Genomic DNA, 19,001 nt, shown 5'->3' on the forward strand with positions numbered 1-19,001 from the left:
AAGACCTCCTGTCAGAAGATTTTTTCTCTCTCGCGTTCCAGCAAATCCAGTGAAGGCTCAGGCTTTTCTAAAGTGTGTTTCAGATCTAGAGCTTTCAGGGGTAATTTTACCAGTTCCATTTCAGGAACAGGGTCTGGGGTTTTATTCAAATCTATTCATTGTCCAGAAGCAAGAAAATTCATTCAGGCCAGTTCTGGATCTGAATTTTTTTTAACCGTTTTGTAAGAGTGCAAACTTTCAAAATGGTGACTATAAGGACTATTTTGCCTTTTGTTCAGCAAGAGCATTATATGTCCACGATATACTTACAGGATGCATTTCTTCATATTCCGATTCATCCAGACCACTATCGGTATCTGAGATTCTCTTTTCTAGACAAGCATTACCAATTTGTTGCTCTTCCATTTGGCCTAGTGACAGCTCCAAGAATTTTTTCAAAAGTTCTCGGTGCCCTACTCTCTGTTATCAGAGAACAGGGTACTGCAGTGTTTCCTTATTTGGACGATATCTTGGTACTAGCTCAGTCTTTACATTTTGCCGAATCTCACACGAATCAACTAGTGTTGTTTCTTCAATGACATTGTTGGAGTATCAATTTACCAAAAAGATCCTTGTTTCCTCAGACAAGGTTCACCTTTTTAGGTTTCCAGATAGATTCAGTGTCCATGACTCTGCAGCCTGTCAGAACCTTCTGTCTCAATCATTCCCTTCAGTGGCTATGTGCATGGAGGTTTTAGGTCTCATGACTGCAGCATCGGACGCGATCCCCTTTGCTCGTTTTCATATGAGACCTCTCCAGCTTTGTATGCTGAATCAATGGTGCAGGGATTATACAATGATATCAAAATTAATATCCTTAAATCCCAATGTTCAACTTTCTCTGACTTGGTGGTTAAATCATCACTGTATAATTCAAGGGGCCTCTTTTGTTCGTCCAACCTTGACTGTTATCACAACAGATGCAAGTCTTTCGGGTTGGGGAGCTGTCTGGGGATCTCTGACAACACAAGGGGTTTGGAAATCTCAAGAGGCGAGGTTACCAATCAATATTTTAGAACTCCGTGCTATTTTCAGGGCTCTTCAGGTTTGACCTCTGTTGAAGAGAGAACCATTCATTTGTTTTCAGACAGACAATATCACAACTGTGGCATATGTCAATCATCAGGGTGGGACTCGCAGTCCCCTAGCTATGAAAGAAGTATCTCAGATACTTTCTTGGGCAGAATCCAGCTCTTGTCTAATTTCTGTGGTACATATCCCAGGTGTAGAAAATTGGGAAGCGGATTATCTCAGCCGTCAGACTTTACATCCGGGGGAGTGGTCTCTCCATCCAGATGTGTTTTTTCAGATTGTTCAGATGTGGGGTCTTCCAGAAATAGATCTGATGGCTTCCTATCTAAACAAGAAACTTCCCAGGTACCTGTCCAGGTCCAGGGATCCTCAGACGGAGTCGGTGGATGCGTTAGCAGTTCCTTGGTTTTACCAACCTGCTTATATCTTCCCGCCTCTAGTTCTTCTTCCAAGAGTGATCTCCAAAATCATTGTGGAACATTTGTTTATGTTTCTGGTAGCACCAGCATGGCCTCACAGGTTCTGTTATGCGGACCTTGTCCGGATGTCCAGTTGTCAACCTTGGCCACTTCCTTTAAGACCAGACCTTCTGTCTCAAGTACCGTTTTTCCATCAGGATCTCAAATCATTGAATTTGAAGGTATTGAAATTGAACGCTTAGTGCTTAGTCATAGAGGTTTCTCTGACTCAGTGATTGATACTATGTTACAGGCTCGTAAATCTGTTTCTAGGAAGATTTATTATCAAGTTTGGAAGACTTATATTTCATGGTGTTCTTCTCATAAATTCTCCGGGCATTTTTTTTTAGAATTCCTAGAATTTTACAGTTTCTTCAGGATGGTTTGGATAAAGGTTTGTCTGCAAGTTCCTTGAAGGGACAAATCTCTGCTGTTTCTGTTTTATTTCACAGAAAGATTGCTAAGCTTCCCGATATTCACTGTTTTGTTCAGGCTTTGGGCCGTATCAAGCCTGTCATTAAATCAATCTCTCCTTGGAGTCTTAATTTGTTTTTTAAAGCTTTACAGGCTCCTCCTATTTTGAGCCTATGCATTCTTTGGATATTAAACTACTTTCTTGGAAAGTATTGTTCCTTTTTACTATCTCTTCTGCTAGAAGAGTTTCTGAATTATCTGCTCTTTCTTGTGAGTCACCTTTTCTGATTTTTCTTCAGGATAAGGCAGTTTTGCGGACTTCATTTAAATTTTTACCTAAAGTTGTGAATTCTAACAACATTAATAGGGAAATTGTTGTCCCCTCTTTGTTTCCTAATCCTAAGACTTCTTTTGAGAGATCCTTACATTCTCTGGATGTTGTAAGAGCTTTGAAATATTATGTTGAAGCTACTAAAGATTTCAGGAAGACTTCTAGTCTATCTGTTGTCTTTTCTGGTTCTAGGAAAGGTCAGAAAGCTTCTGCCATTTCCTTGGCATCTTGGTTAAAGCTTTTGATTCATAAGGCTTATTTAGAGTCGGGTCAGGCCCCCCCCCTTAGAGAATCACAGCTCATTCTACTAGATCAGTCTCCACTTTGTGGGCTTTTAAGAATGAAGCTTCAGTTGATCAGATTTTCAAAGCAGTGACTTGGTCTTCTTTGCACACATTTACTAAATTCTACCGTTTTTATGTATTTGCTTCTTCGGGAGCAGTTTTTGGTAGAAAAGTTCTTCAGGCAGCTATTTCAGTTTGATTCCTCTGCTTATGTTTTAAGTTTTTTTCATTTCAATTATGAGAAAAACTTATTTTTTTGGTTGTGGATTTAATTTTTTTTCAGCGGAAAATGGCTGTTTTTATTTTATCCCTCCCTCTCTAGTGACTCTTCTGTGGAGTTCCAAATCTTGGGTATTACTATTCCATATGTCACTAGCTCATGGACTCTTGCCAATTACATGAAAGAAAACATCATTTATGTAAGAATTTACCTGATAAATTAATTTCTTTCATTTTGGCAAGAGTCCATGAGACCCACCCTTATTTATGGTGGTTATGTATTTTGTATAAAGCACAATTATATTTCAAGTTCGTTTTTTTGATGCTTTTTACTCCTTTTTTCTATCACCCCACTACTTGGCTATTCATTAAACTGAATTGTGGGAGGGTTGTATTTATAGGCATTTTGAGGTTTGGGAAACTTTGCCCCTCCTGGTAGGATTGTATATCCCATACATCACTAGTTCATGGACTCTTGCCAATATGAAAGAAATACATTTATCAGGTGGGTTCTTACATAAATTATGTTTTTTAGTAATAACTTTTTTTTTGTTTGTTTGGATATGAGGCAAAAACGTAAAAAACAAACAAACCCAAGGTAAAAAGAAACCATTTTGATGTGGATGGCTGGAAAGGGGATACTAAAACATAGAGATAGGGATAAAATACAGGATTTAATGCATCACAGATTCAATTTCATGAATTAAACTATATTTTAAAAAGGATCGAAGTCCAGACTATATAGAATTTACCATCACTTCAAAGAAAAAGGGGGCAAAATAAATAATGAATGTATTTAAAGGGATAGAAAGATGAAAATTAAAATGTGCATTAATACATTTAAATTTTAAATATACTTCCACTAGCAAAAATGCTTTTTTCAGCTGCATATACACAAAAGCAGTGCAACAGCATTCAAACACCACACCTTCTAAGAGAGCAGTAGCTCGTATAACATAAATTAAGTCTTTACAGACACACTACACACAACCACCAGCTCCCTGAGCATGAATATTGGTGCACAAGCCCTCACAGGATATGTGTATATGCTGCTGAAAAACAGTAATAACTTTTACAAGAAACATTTTTTGCTAATTTCGACCTTTCTATCCATTTAAGTTATTTTACTATGCATAATGAATTATTTTAATATAACAATCTCAGAGTGTTTACTGTCTCTTTAACTAGTGTGCTAATGTTTGTATTGTAGAATGACGCTGCTAAGTTTTGAAGCCATTGCACTTCATTAGATATTAATGTTAGTTATAATGTCAAATATATATAAAATGAACCAGTTGTGTAACGATTAAATGGCTAATATAGTCATTTTCTGACTAGCGACTCTGCTCTGTGTATTTAACCCACCGCAAAATAGTACACTGATGTTTCTTAGCGAAAACTGTAACTGATCCATTCAGTAGTGCTAGTCATACGACTCAGAAGTGCAATTAGCACTGCTGATTGGATCAGCGGCTGGTTCCTCTATGGACCAGCAGCGCACCGCAGGTCCCAAACTTAACTTCTACTGTGTGTTAAGCCCCTTTGCTAAAGGATTAGAGCATGTCATGTTTTGCCTATAATGGCCCATTAAATTATAAACTTTGTAAATATTTTGCAGTGTCACCTCTTGCAGTCAGAAGTGCAACAGATGTGATACACATTTTTACAGTAATTTATCTTTTATTTTTAGTCTAAATGGAAGAGTACTTTACACAGATTGACCCACTGTTTACAGTTCCAACAAGAGACGCACTCAAACAAGATACAGGAGTATTTTTTATTGTTCTTATTTTCAAATCTTAACATAAAATAACTTATAAATGTATTAATAGGAATGAAAACATTTTGTACATCCCAAAAATTATGTAACTTAAAGGGACATAATACTCATATGCTAAATCACTTGAAACTGATGCAGTATAACTGTAAAAAGCTGACACGAAAATATCACCTGAGCATCTCTATGTAAAAAAGGAAGATATTTTACCTCACAATCTCCTCAGCTCACCAGAGTAAGTTCTGTGTAAAAAGTTATACTCAGCTGCATGTAAAAAAAAATGAAGAAATGAACAGCAGCCAATCAGCATCAACAGTGCTGAGGTCATGAACTCTTTTACTGTAATCTCATGAGATTTGACTTAACTCTCATGAGATTTCATTGTAAACTTCCCTACACTGAATAGGGAAATAACATGAAAGTGCACGAGGCTCATCCTTTTGGATGTCCCGGGACAGACATACTAATATGCTGCTTAGAAATCCTTTACTGTGGGATGTGGCTACTGAGGACATTTTGAGGTATCTTTCTTTTTTACATAGAGATGTTCAGGTGATATTTTCTAGTCAGCTTTTTACAGCTATGCTGCATCACTTTCAAGTGTTTAAACATTTCGGTATTATGGCCCTTTAAGAGATATCAGCAAAAGTTGTATTAATTTATACCTTTTTGAATTTATGGCAAAATGCCATTTTAGTCAGCTACTTAGGTCCCCACATCTGCTTCTAATTTGCAGTTATAGTTTAAATTATATAGAAATGGTAAATTGTCATGAAATCTTGGAATCTTATTATTTTTGCCTACTATACATTATCATTAAAGGGACATAAAACCCATATTTTCTTTTAATAATTTAGATAGAGAATACAATTTTAAATAACATTCCAATTTAGGTCTATTATTTATTTTGCTTCATTCTTTAGGTATCCTTTGTTAAAGAAATAGCAATGCACATGGTTGAGCCAATAACATGAGGCATCTGTGTACAGCTACTGAGCATATTTAGATATTTGTTTTTAACAAAGGATATCAAGAGAATGAAGAAAATTAGATAATAGAAGTAAATTGGAAAGTTATTTAAAATGTCATGCTCTTTCTAAATCATGAAAAAAATAATTGGGTTTCATGTCCCTGTAAGTAAGTTGGCAAAAATTTTTACTGTTTTGGGAGTGCACACCATGAAAGTAATGAGCTGTTTGTTATATTTTACAAAGTTTATTATATGTCTGTTATGTTTATTTTGCAGCACTTTTAATTTTAACCAGGTGTTTAAGAACAATATATACAAATAATAGTATTTCTGCCTTTGCAGTCACCCAGTTGCCCCCCACCCACCCTAATCATATTTTCTTTCCTATGAAATGGAGAGTCCACAACGTCATTCCAATTACTAGTGGGATATTCAACTCCTGGCCAGCAGGAGGAGGCAAAGAGCACCCCAGCAAAGCTGTTAAGTGTAACTTCCCTTACCCATAATCCCTAGTGTCTGAAGATACTTTTTCCTGCAAGCATGGATTGGGGTCTAGCTGTGTCCATGTCAATCTCTTTTTTTTTTTAATCGTTATGGGTGTATAACATGGTTAGGCGACCTCACGCTCCGTTAAGAGAGACAGTGGCAGGAATATGTTTGCCTCTCGATAGTCACCATTTGGAGCAAAGGTTTTGGCGCGCTTGGGGAGATGGCCTTCTCTAGAGAGCGGCCTATCTCAGAGCGGTCTCTTTAACTTAAGAGACTTAAGCTGCCCCAAGTATTGACGTTCTCTTTCCTATTATGACTTTTTAGCAGTTACTCACTGTGAAGCTTCTGGCGATCGTATTTGCACCCCAATAGAGTAAGCTGTTATGGACTGCTTCCTATTTGTCTCAATGACGGTGTCGCCATTTTGAATGTAACGCGGTCTATGCTTCTAACCCAATCTAATCTTGGCACGCATGTTTCTTCCAATCCTGGATTCTCTGAAGCTAACTACTTGGAGATTAAACGCCTAGTTCTGCTTAGTCGTGGTTTTTCTGAAGCGGTCATTGATACTATGCTTCAGGCTCACAAACCTGTTACTCGCAAGATTTTCCATAAGGTATGGCATAAATATCTTTATTGGTGCGAATCTAAGGGTTTCTCCTGGAGCCGGGTACGGATTCCTCGTATTTTATCTTTCCTTCAAAATGGCCTGGAGTAAGATTTGTCAGTCAGTACTCTGAAGGGTCAGATTTCTGCATTATCTATCCTTTTCCACTAACGTCTGGCAGACTTACCAGATGTTTAAGCTTTTGTACAGGCCCTGGTCAGAATCAGGCCTGTGTTTAAACCTGTTGCTCCTCCTTGGAGCTTTAATCATCTAGTTCTTAAAGTTTTGCAGCAGGCTCCGTTTGAGCCAATGCATGTTGTTGATATCAATTTGTTATCTTGGAAGGTTTTATTTCTCCTTGCTTTTCTTCCGCTCAACAGAGTTTCTGAGCTTTCAGCTCTGCAGTGTGATTCCCCGTACCTTAGCTTTCATGCAGATAATGCGGTCCTTCGTGCTAAATTGTTTTTTTTCCCTAAGGTGGTGTCGGATCAAATCATTATGCAGGAATTGTTATTTCCTTCTACTCATAAGGAACGTCTTTTGCATAACTTGGATGTTGTGCGTGCTCTAAAGCTTCTAAAGATTTTAGGCAATCTTCTGCCCTGTTTGTTGTTTTTTCTGGAAAGCATAAAGGCCATGAGGCCTCTTCTTCTTCTACTCTTTCCCTCTGGTTAAGAAGTATGATTCGTTTGGTTTATGAGACTGCTGGTCAGCAGCCTCCTGAGAGAATTACAGCTCTTTCCACTAGGACTGTCTTCTTTTCTTGGGCTTTCAAAAATGAAGCTTCTGTGGAACAGATTTGCAAGGCGGCAAAATGGTCCTCTTTGCATTCTTTTCCCAAATTCTACAAATTTGATACTTTTGCCTCGGCTGAGGCTTCTTTTGGCAGATAGGTTCTTCAAGCGGTGGTGCCTCCTGTTTAGGTCCTCCTGCCTTTTTCCTCCTCCTTATTCATTCCGTGTACTCTAGCTTGGGAATTGGTTCCCACTAGTAATTGGAATGACATTGTGGACTCTCCATGTGATAGGAAAGAAAACAAAATGTATGCTTACCTGATAAATTTCTTTATTTCCGGATATGGAGAGTCCAAGACCCCGCCCTCTTTTTAATTATAATTCTGACGTTTTTTTGAGTAAACCTCAGGCTCCTTTTCACCCATGTGTTTCTTCTTTTTTCATTTTCCTTCGGCTGAATGACTGGGGATTATGGGTAAGGGAAGTTACACTTAACAGCTTTGCTTGGGTGCTCTTTGCCTCTTCCTGCTGGCCAGGAGTTGAATATCCCACTAGTAATTGGAATGACATTGTGGACTCTCCATGTCCGGAAAAAAAGAAATGTATCCGGTAAGCATCAATTTTGTTTTTAACCTGTCTGTAGTAGTAGCAGTTAATCTATAATTATATTTTATTTATTTATTTTACAGAATATTCCTTTTCATTTTCTTTTTCAAAAAAGGTCCATTAGGCCCTCAAAGAGAATTTTTAGAAGATTATCACCAATTTGGCCATGCAATCTCAAAATTTTCCACATTGTATATTTGCCTCTCGTGTTCAGTTTGAGGATACAAAACTAATTATCTTCATGCAGGATATTGCAGGTGTGGAGCTATAGGTCTGAAACAATGAACAAATGTAGGTGTGTTTGATTTACAAGCTATAAAAGCTTAATGAATAATTGTCATGATTACTATAAAATATATAATATATATATATATATATTCTGTACATGGGGGTATCGCAGTCTTCCACTGTGTTAGGTTTTATTTCTGCCTAAGTAGATTTATTTTGTCAAAGTAGGTAAAGTATTGACTTACTGATTAAACAATATCAGAAACCATAGATAAAAGCTACCTTGGACAGTGATATTCACTTAATTGAACATTAAAGTGCACATTAAATGTTCAAGATTCAGAGAGCGCCTTCAATAAAAAAATTTTTTTTAAATGTACTCCTATTAAAGTACAGTGTACTGTCACCCCCATCCTTTTTAAATGCATTTCTGATGGTACATTTTACCTGTTGGAGTATGTAGAATTATTTTTTCTTATTCTATCCCCATTTATACTGATAATTTCAGTATGGAAGTACTTGTTATAGAAATTTTATGTAAACAAGAAGGTTTAGAAGAAATCATGCTCCCAGTGCAGGTTGCTACAGACATAAACTAAAATGTGTATTTTCTATTGTTCTCTCAAGTATTGGTCTCACTATGTATACAGAGATAAGATAATAAGTATTTTGGGAAATATAAAGCGATAAGCTGAGATCTGATGTCCCTGGAAGCTTAGCCCTTTTTATTGGGGTGTGGTTTAAATTATCAGAGACCGCTATGTCATATACAAACCCCCCCCCCCCCCCCCCCCCCCCGCCCCGGAGCAATTTCCCATTCATTTTATACTTTGTGGTTAATATAACAAGTCCTTCTTATACACTTTAAAGGGGTTAGGTAGCATGTAGCTGTCTTGAGCACTCTATGGGAAAAGTATTTTATTATACATTGCTATAAACACTTCTGCTATATAGTGTTCAAGGTAACAAACTAATTTTGATTCTATAATTATATTTCCCTCCCAAAATGGAATGCTTTATATGAACCATGAACATTTAATTTTGACTTTCATGTCCTTTTATTTGTATTCAAGTGTTAGACCTCTATTTTTTAATTGCAAATATGTGTATTATATATTTTTTTACATAAATTGGGGAAAGATAAAAAAAAACAGTGCGTGGTGTAAAATTAGTTAAATGCCACTATTTTTAAAGAAGTAAAAGATATATGTGGATAAGTTGTATGGCACAAGTATTTTACATTGACCTTTTTAACATTGGGGGTTGACAAATATGTTAAAGATTTGGAAGCCAGACAGGTGTATTTGGTTATAGCTATATGGAGAATAACTCAAAGTTAGGAGCCAGGAGTAAAGTTTTAGGAGCTAGTGGAGACCTGTGTTAAAGGGAACTGAAACTCAAATGTTTTCTTCCATGATTTAGATAGAGCATGCAATTGTAAACCACTTTCCAATTTACTTCTGTTAACTAATTTTCTTCATTCTCTTGATATCTTTTGTTGGAAAGCATATCTAAATAGGCTCAGTAGCTGCTGATTGGTGGCTGTACATAGATGTCCCGTGTGAAGCAAATTAAATAATAGAAGTAAATTAGAATGTTGTTTAAAATTGTATTCTCTATCTGAATCATGAAAGGGAAAGAATTTTACCTGAAACCTTGCATGACATATCTGAAATGGGGAAATGCCTGGAGCAAATGAGACAAAACTAATTTACTTTACATTCCTTTCTTTTTAGATGATCTTTCTTTATAACCCAGCTATAACAGTTTCCTAGCTCCTAAAGTTTCATATAAGATTGTCAGGTTTCACACTGAAAACATCTTAATTATTGGATGTTTCTTAATTTTAAGACACATCTGTCCTAAATATCAGGTGCTACAAGTCATAAATACATTATTTTCATAACTAGTTACTCTCCATTTTCCTTTGATATTTCTTATTTGGTGCTTAAAGGAATAAGCAGGTCAATATACTCTTGGTTGGATTATTCACAGAGCAACATGTTCTTAACCTCTTAAGGACATATGACGGAATTTTTCCGTCATAAAACAATTGAGCAAACTGAAAGCTGTGTCCTTAAAGGGTTAAAGAGACATGAAACCAAAAATGTTCTTTCATGATTCAGATAGAGAATACGATTTTAAACACCTGTCCAATTTACTTCTATTATTTAATTTGCTTTATTTTCTTGGTATCCATTGTTGAAGAAGCAGCAATGCATTACTGGGAGCATTGGTAGAGCAAATAATGAGACATATATGTGCAGCCACCAATAAGCAGATCCTGAGTCTACCTAGGTATCCCTTTCAAATAAAGAAATCAAGAGAATAAAGATAAAAGAAGTAAATTGGAAAGTTTAAAATCACACGCTCTATCTGAATCATCAAATAAAAAATGTGCTCAACCAACTAAAACTATGCACCAAAATGTTTGTCAGGTATTCTTTAGTACTAGTTCTTTATCATGATTTATGAAGTAGCAGTGAGAAGAAAACAATTACATTTTTGAACTTTATTAGCAAAAGGACACACTCCAAAGCGGTTGTTTTATCACTCTAACCTTGGTTAAATACCTTTATAATTGCTGCTTGTTTGCACCTTAAATGTAATTTTTCGAAAAATAGTCTAAAAAGATTGCTAACATATTATAGCGATCAATTTATGTAATATGATGTTGTTTCACAACTGTTTATACTACCTGTTCTTGTGGGGGGATAATCTTATTACTTGAACTGGTCAAGACTATTAGGGCCTGGGCAATACTGTTTTGAAATGTATTATGTAAATGATGTAATGACTTATTTTCTGCTATATTTAGTGTTGTATGTATCTGCTTGGAATGTTCCTGTTGGATTTATATCAGACTATAAAATAATTTCAATTTGCTGCCGTTCCCGGCATGATAAATTACACCAGAAGTCCAGGATGGCTTCTGCCAGGCAAGTGCCAAGTATAGAATGAATTTGCAAGTGTAAATGTATGTAATCTATTGAGTAATATATTTGTTTTTGTTTTGTTTTTTTTTATTTAAAGAACTACTCAGATGTACTCTAGAAATCATTACTTTTGTTGAGATATTTTGTGTTCAACAGTTAAGCAAAAAATGAAAAATAATAAAAAATTAAAATAAATGGTACCAGTTTCTTTTTGTGTCTGACAAAATACATTTTTAAATGCGGTGTACTTATTTAAATTTAATTGACATCTTAGACATCCTTTACTGATAAATGTGCTTTATTAAACAAAGAAAAATTAAATTAATTTGTCTTTTAAATGTATCTCCATAATGCCCGAAAGGTATTCTAGCACATTACATCTTGAGATGATCCTTGCAAATAGCAATCTGCGGTCAAACTCACTCATGTAAAAAAAAACAACAACTTAAGTTAATTTTTATTTATAAAAATAAGAGAAAGACATTGACATGACTGTACTGTCCTTGATATAGTTATATTTGAAGACATCTAGTGGTTGTTTATTATAATTGCAGTTTATTCCTCATAGGAGTGAAATCTTGTATTTTGTTAATAGTTAAAGTCTACATCTTGTTAATAAAGTGAAAAAGTTCAAGTTTTCATTCAGCAGAAGCAATCTTAAAGATCTGAAACTTTCAAGTGCAGCTCCTTCAAATTTTGCCTTTCGATACACATATGCCTATAACATTTGTGGCTAGGTATTAGGTACTCGGGAGGTTGAGGGAGGCCGCCATTGTTTTGTGGGTGGTTTGTGAGCTTTTGAAATGTTTGTCTTGTTTTATTGTACTGTTATTTTACTGTTTCTGTCTGCTTGTTATCTTGCTGTCTTCAGGGTGTTAGTGAAGACAGCATAATAACATACAGTACACAATTGTGTAGTCCATTAATACACATTTCCACAGCAAACCTGAACTACAAGTGTGTTGTGCTGGTGCAGAGGACTCTGGGTAAGGATATGCAAATGAGGTATACAATGTCGGCTCGTTTTTTGCTTCTATTAAATGTTTTAAACATGGATTCCCTCGTTCCACTGCAGTTCTGCTCTAGACTGCTTTTACACATAACAGGGATTGAAAAATACAGCAAAAGAAATTACACAGGGATTGTTGTTTGGACTTTTTTGGCTTTATCCTAAAAGATTGCTGCTTGAGAAAGGAGTAGAAAGTAAACAATGAGGGTGAAATAAGTTTCCTTTAGACAGAGAACTTTGTAATAGTAAAATATGTAAGTTGATGTGTGAAACGATGTAAAGTATTACATTATACACAATACAGCAAAAAAAAATAATAATAATAATTCAGGGATCTTAAAGTGACTTGAACCAAATTTTTCTTTCATATTTCAAGCAGAGCATACAATTTTAAACAACTTTCCAATGTCCTACTATTATAATATGTGTCCCATGCTCTTGGTATCCTTTGCTGAAGGACCAGCAATGCACTATTGTTAACTAGCTGAACACATTGGTTAAACCAATGATAAGAGGTGTATATATATACAGTATATATATTCAGCTACCAATCAGCTAGCTCTCAGTAGTGCATTGCTGCTCCTGAGCCTACCTAGGTATTATTTTCAACAAAGGATACCAAGATAACAAAGCAAATTGGATAATAGAAGTAAATTGGAAAGTTGTTTAAAATTGCATGTTCTGTCTGAATATTAAACATGTAACTTTGACTTTACAGTGCCTTTAAAGGGACATGAAACCTAAAAGTTTTTTTAAAAAGATTTAGGTAAAACATAACATTTTAAACAACTTTCCAGTTTACTTCTATTATCATATTTGCTTCCTTCTCTTGGTATCATTTTTTGAAGGAGCAGCATCTCACTACTGGTTTCTAACTGAACACATAGGTGAGCCAATGACAATTGGTATATATATGCAGCCACCAATCAGCAGCTAGAATCTAGGTTCTTTGCTGCTCCTGAGATTTCCTAGATAAACTTTTCAGCATAACGAGAAGGGAGCAAATTAAATATTAGAAGTTGAAAAGTTGTTTAAAATCAAATGCCCTTTCAGAATTAAAAAAAAAAAGGGGTTTAATGTCCCTTTAAGCTGATATGCAAAAGTAAATTACTTTTTGATCCCTATAAAGTAAAAAGGTATGTGATATTTTAATAAAAAAAACTGTATTAATAGCATAAAATGATCATATATGATAAGCAAGATAGCATTAATTTAGGAATCAATTTAGCAGTAATGAAATAGTTTCTCACCAATAAAATTGACTTTGAAAAGCCACAAATGTGAGAAGTCAAATACATGTGGGTTTGGCTGATATAATCATTTTTTTAAATTATATTTTTTATTGAGGTTTTTAAACACAATTACAGACATTCTTAGAGAGTTCAAAATATAGTAAGAAAAATATAACCAATAGCTCCTTCAACAAACAAAGCCACTTGTGGACTTAATGACCATCATAATGTATATAAAGAAGGAACCTATCAACAAAAATATCTTATAAAGTTTTGGCTATATTGTATAGAATATAAAATATCAAAAGTAACATAGCTGATAGGAAAAATATGACTAATTGTTCCTTCAACCAGCTACTAATGACTAATTATTATTATAATGAACATAAAGTAGGAACCCATCAGCAAAAATATCATTATAATAGCTTAACTATATTGTATATAATAAAAAATAATAGGCTTATCCCTGTTGAAAGGAAAATGGCCACTCTTGGACTACTTAAAGGGACAAAACAATCCAATTTGTTTTCTTTAATGATTCAGATAGAGCATGCAATTTTAAGCAACTTTCTAATTTACTCCTATTATAAATTTTTCTTCATTCTCTTGCTATCTTTATTTGAAAAAGAAGGAATGTAAGCATAGGAGCTGGACTATTTTTGGTTCAGCACCTAGGTAACACTTGCTGATTGGTGGCTATATTTTGCCAACAATCAGCAGGTGCTCCACAGGTGCTAAACCAAAAATGGTCCGGCTCTATGCTTACATTCCAACCACTCTATAAAAAGTTCTCTGAAGAATTTCTCATCCCAATCCAGTGCAATTTTGCTCCCTATCTGCAGTAGCAGAACCCCATACACAGGCTAAACAGGAAATCTGTGAAATTTCAGTAGCAGCTACAGTGCAACAATACAAGGCAGCAGACTCACTGTGTAGACCTCCATGCCACGTGGCTGCTCGTTGCATAGAAACATTGATTTTGATTGCCGATAAGAGCCATAAGCCCAGCAAGTCTGCCCGATATTTCCTAAAAGTATAATTTATCTAGATCATAGTTTAGCTGAAGAACATAGGCAGGTTCCGTTTTAATGATATAGACTCTTATATTGCTTCAAAACCTCTCAGGGTATTTCAGCTTATAGCACAATCATATCAAACAAACAGAAAGTCAGAAAATAACCCCTAAAAGTTTAATTGGAAACTAGAGCTCCTCACAATGACGTCCTGCCTCTGCAGCTGTAGGTTCCACCCCATTAATTGTTTTTATTATTGATAATGACCAGGAGAAAAAGTAATGGGAAAATTAAAAAAAAAACATAAAAAAAAGTTGAATAGATAGTAAATACTATGTGTGTTCATATCCTAAGGTTTAATGTGTCTGCTTAATTGAGACAGTGTTGTTTAAACACATAACTATAGAAGCCAACATCTTAACCATTCCCAAGGAAGGGAAAGATCTCCAACTCTGCGAGAGCTATAGAACAATCTTGTTAATAAATTCTGATGTGAAGATATACGCTAAGGTCCTGGCCAATAGATTGTCGGCCCATGCCCCTCTGATAGTGCACCTTGACCAGGTGGGTTTCATCGGAGGACGTCAGGGGCCCTTCAACACACATAGACTCCTAGATATCTTTATGGAGTCAGCAGATATGTCTATCCCTCTCCTCGCCCTGTCCCTTGATGCTAAAAAAGCCTTTGACAAGGTGAGGTGGGATTATGTTTTGGGCCCTGGCAGCTTTTGGTATCCCAGCTTCCTTTTCCTCCTCGATTGGTGCACTTTATTGTAATCCATCGGCCGTCATTAAGGGAGTGGGATTAAGTTCCCCTAAGGTTAAAATTACCAATGGAACTAGACAATGCTGCCTCTCTCCCCGACCCTCTTCGCTCTAGTAATAGAGCCACTTGCAGCTGTGATTAGACACTCCACGAACATTCAGGGTCTGACCCTTCATGATACACCGCAAAAATTAGCCCTCTTTGCGGACGATTTAACCGTCTTCCTGACTAACCCCCTAACCTCTCTTCCCACTCTTATGGACCTCTTCAAACAATTTGGCTCCCTATCCCACTATAAACTAAATGTTATAAAAACAGAGCATATGCTATAGGCATTCCTCCTCCAGAGCTGCATCAACTACAAAAATCTTTTCTTTCATGTAATTGTCCATGAGCTAGTGACATATGGGATATACAATCCTACCAGGAGGGACAAAGTTTCCCAAACCTCAAAATGCCTATAAATACACCCCTCACCACACCCACAATTCAGTTTTACAAACTTTGCCTCCTATGGAGGTGGTGAAGTAAGTTTGTGCTAAGATTTCTACGTTGATATGCGCTTCTCAGCATTGTTGAAGCCCGATTCCTCTCAGAGTACAGCAAATGTCAGAGGGACGTGAAGGGAGTATCACTTATTTGAATACGAGGGGGTCTATTTCATAGGTTCTCTGTTATCGGTCGTATCTATCTGCTATATGTGGATGGGTGTCTTTTGGTAAGTATGTTTTCATTACTTAAGACACTCTCAGCTATGGTTTGGCACTTTATGTATTTATATAAAGTTCTAAATATATGTATTGTACTTATATTTGCCATGAGTCAGGTTCATGTATTTCCTTCTGCAGACTGTCAGTTTCATATTTGGGGAATGTAAACATTTTAAGAATTTTTTTTCTTACCTGGGGTTTAGTCTTTTTTTCAATTGACTACTTCTTGCAATTGCAGGTATTAGGCCCGCGGGTGCGTCAAATGCTAAACTTTATTGCGTCATTCTTGGCGCGAGAAATTTTTGGCGCGAAAAAATACGTTTATGACGCAACTTCGTAATTTCCGGCATCATACGTGACGCCGAGACCTTTCACACGGCGGCGTCATTAGTGACGCAAGTGTGTAATTTCCGGTTAATTTTGGAGTTTACGTTACGTTGTGCGTCATACTTGGCGCCAAACTTTTTCATTATTTCAATACCCCTTGTATGTTTACCTCTTGCTTTTTGCTATCAGAGGCCTAAGCTATTGCATTTTTTCCCATTCCTGAAACTGTCATTTAAGGAAATAGATAATTTTGCTTTATATGTTGTTTTTTCTCTTACATTGTGCAAGATGTCCCAATCTGATCCTGCCTCAGAAGTTTCTGCTGGAACATTGCTGCCTGACATCGGTTCTACCAAAGCTAAGTGCATTTGTTGTAAAATTGTAGAAATTATTCCACCGAATGTCATTTGTAATAGTTGTCATGATAAACTTTTACATGCAGATAGTGTTTCCATCAGTAATAGTACATTGCCAGTTGCAGTTCCTTCAACTTCTAATGTGCATGATATACCTGTAAATTTTAAAGAATTTGTTTCTGATTCTATTATGAAGGCTTTGTCTGCATTTCCACCTTCTAATAAACGTAAAAGGTCTTTTAAAACTTCTCATTTAGCTGATGAAATTTCAAATGACCAACAACATAATAATTTATCCTCTTCTGATGAGGATCTATCTGATTCAGAAGATCCTTCCTCAGACATTGACACTGACAAATCTACTTATTTATTTAAAATAGAGTATATGCGTTCTTTATTAAAAGAAGTGTTAATTACTTTGGATATTGAGGTAACTAGTCCTATTGACGTTCAGTCTAATAAACGTTTAAATGCTGTTTTTAAACCTCCTGTGGTTTCTCCAGGGGTTTTTCCCATTCCTGAGGCTATTTCTGATATGATTTCTAGGGAATGGAATAAGCCAGGTACTTCTTTTATTCCTTCTTCAAGGTTTAAAAAATTGTATCCTTTACCAGCAAAATCTATAGAGTTTTGGGAAAAAATCCCCACAGTTGATGGGGCTATTTCTACTCTTGCTAAACGTACCACTATTCCTATGGAAGATAGCACTTCCTTTAAGGATCCTTTAGATAGGAAGCTTGAATCTTATCTAAGGAAGGCCTATTTATATTCAGGTCATCTTCTCAGACCTGCTATTTCTTTGGCTGATGTTGCGGCAGCATCAACTTTCTGGTTGGAAAATTTAGCGCAACATGACTTGGATTCTGACATATCTAGCGTTCTTCACTTACTGCAACATGCTAATCATTTTATTTGTGATGCCATTTTTGATATTATCAAAATTGATGTTAGATCCATGTCTTTAGCTGTATTAGCTAGAAGAGCTTTGTGGCTTAAGTCTTGGAATGCTGATATGACATCTAAATCTAGATTACTATCTCTTTCTTTCCAAGGTAATAATTTATTTGGTTCTCACTTGGATTCTATTATTTCAACTATCACTGGGGGAAAAGGAGTTTTTTTGCCTCAGGATAAAAAAACCTAAGGGTAAATCTAAGGCTTCTAACCGTTTTCGTTCCTTTCGTCAGAATAAGGAACAAAAACTCAATCCTCCCCCCAAGGAATCTGCTTCCAATTGAAAGCCTTCCTCAAATTGGAATAAATCCAAGCCATTTAGGAAACCAAAGTCAGCCCCTAAGTCCGCATGAAGGTGCGGCCCTCATTCTAGCTCAGCTGGTAGGGGGCAGATTAAGGTTTTTCAAGGATTTTTGGATAACATCTGTCCAAAATTATTGGATTCAGAGCATTGTATATCAAGGCTATCGAATAGGATTCAGAGTAAGACCTCCTGTGAGAAGATTTTTTTCTCTCACGCATCCCTGTAAATCCAGTAAAAGCTCAGGCTTTTCTGAAGTGTGTTTCAGACCTGGAGTCTTCAGGGGTAATCATGCCAGTTCCTCCTCAGGAACAAGGTTTGGGGTTTTATTCAAAGAAAGAAAATTTATTCAGACCAGTTCTGGATCTAAAAATTTTGAATCGTTATGTAAGAGTACCAACTTTCAAGATGGTGACTATAAGGACTATTCTGCCTTTTGTTCAGCGAGGACATTATATGTCCACAATAGACTTGCAGGATGCATACCTTCATATTCCGATTCATCCAGAACACTATCAGTTTCTGAGATTCTCTTTTCTAGACAAGCATTACCAATTTGTTGCTCTTCCATTTGGCCTAGCAACAGCTCCAAGAATCTTTTCAAAGGTTCTGGGTGCCCTACTATCTGTAATCAGAGAACAGGGCATTGCGTTGTTTCCTTATTTGGACGATATCTTGGTACTAGCTCAGTCTTTACGTATTGCAGAATCTCACACAAATCAACTAGTGTTGTTTCTTCGGAAACATGGTTGGAGGATCAATTTACCAAAAAATTTCTTGATTCCTCAGACAAGGGTCACCTTTTTAGGCTTCCAGATAGATTCAGTGTCCATGACTCTGTCTCTAACAAAAAAGAGTCGTATGAAATTGGTTGCAGCCTGTCAGAACCTTCTGTCTCAATCATTCCCTTCAGTGGCTATGTGCATGGAGGTTTTAGGTCTCATGACTGCAGCATCGGACGCGATCCCCTTTGCTCGTTTTCATATGAGACCTCTACAGCTTTGTATGCTGAATTAATGGTGCAGGGATTATACAAAGATATCACAATTAATATCCTTGAATCCCAATGTACGACACTCTCTGACATGGTGGATAGATCACCATTGTTTGGTTTAAGGGGCTTCTTTTGTTCGGCCAACCTGTACTGTGATCTCAACAGATGTGAGTCTTTCAGGTTGGGGAGCTGTTTGGGGATCTCTGACAGCACAA

The sequence above is a fragment of the Bombina bombina genome, chromosome 2 (genome assembly GCF_027579735.1).
Source record: "Bombina bombina isolate aBomBom1 chromosome 2, aBomBom1.pri, whole genome shotgun sequence".
Lineage (NCBI taxonomy): Eukaryota > Metazoa > Chordata > Amphibia > Anura > Bombinatoridae > Bombina > Bombina bombina.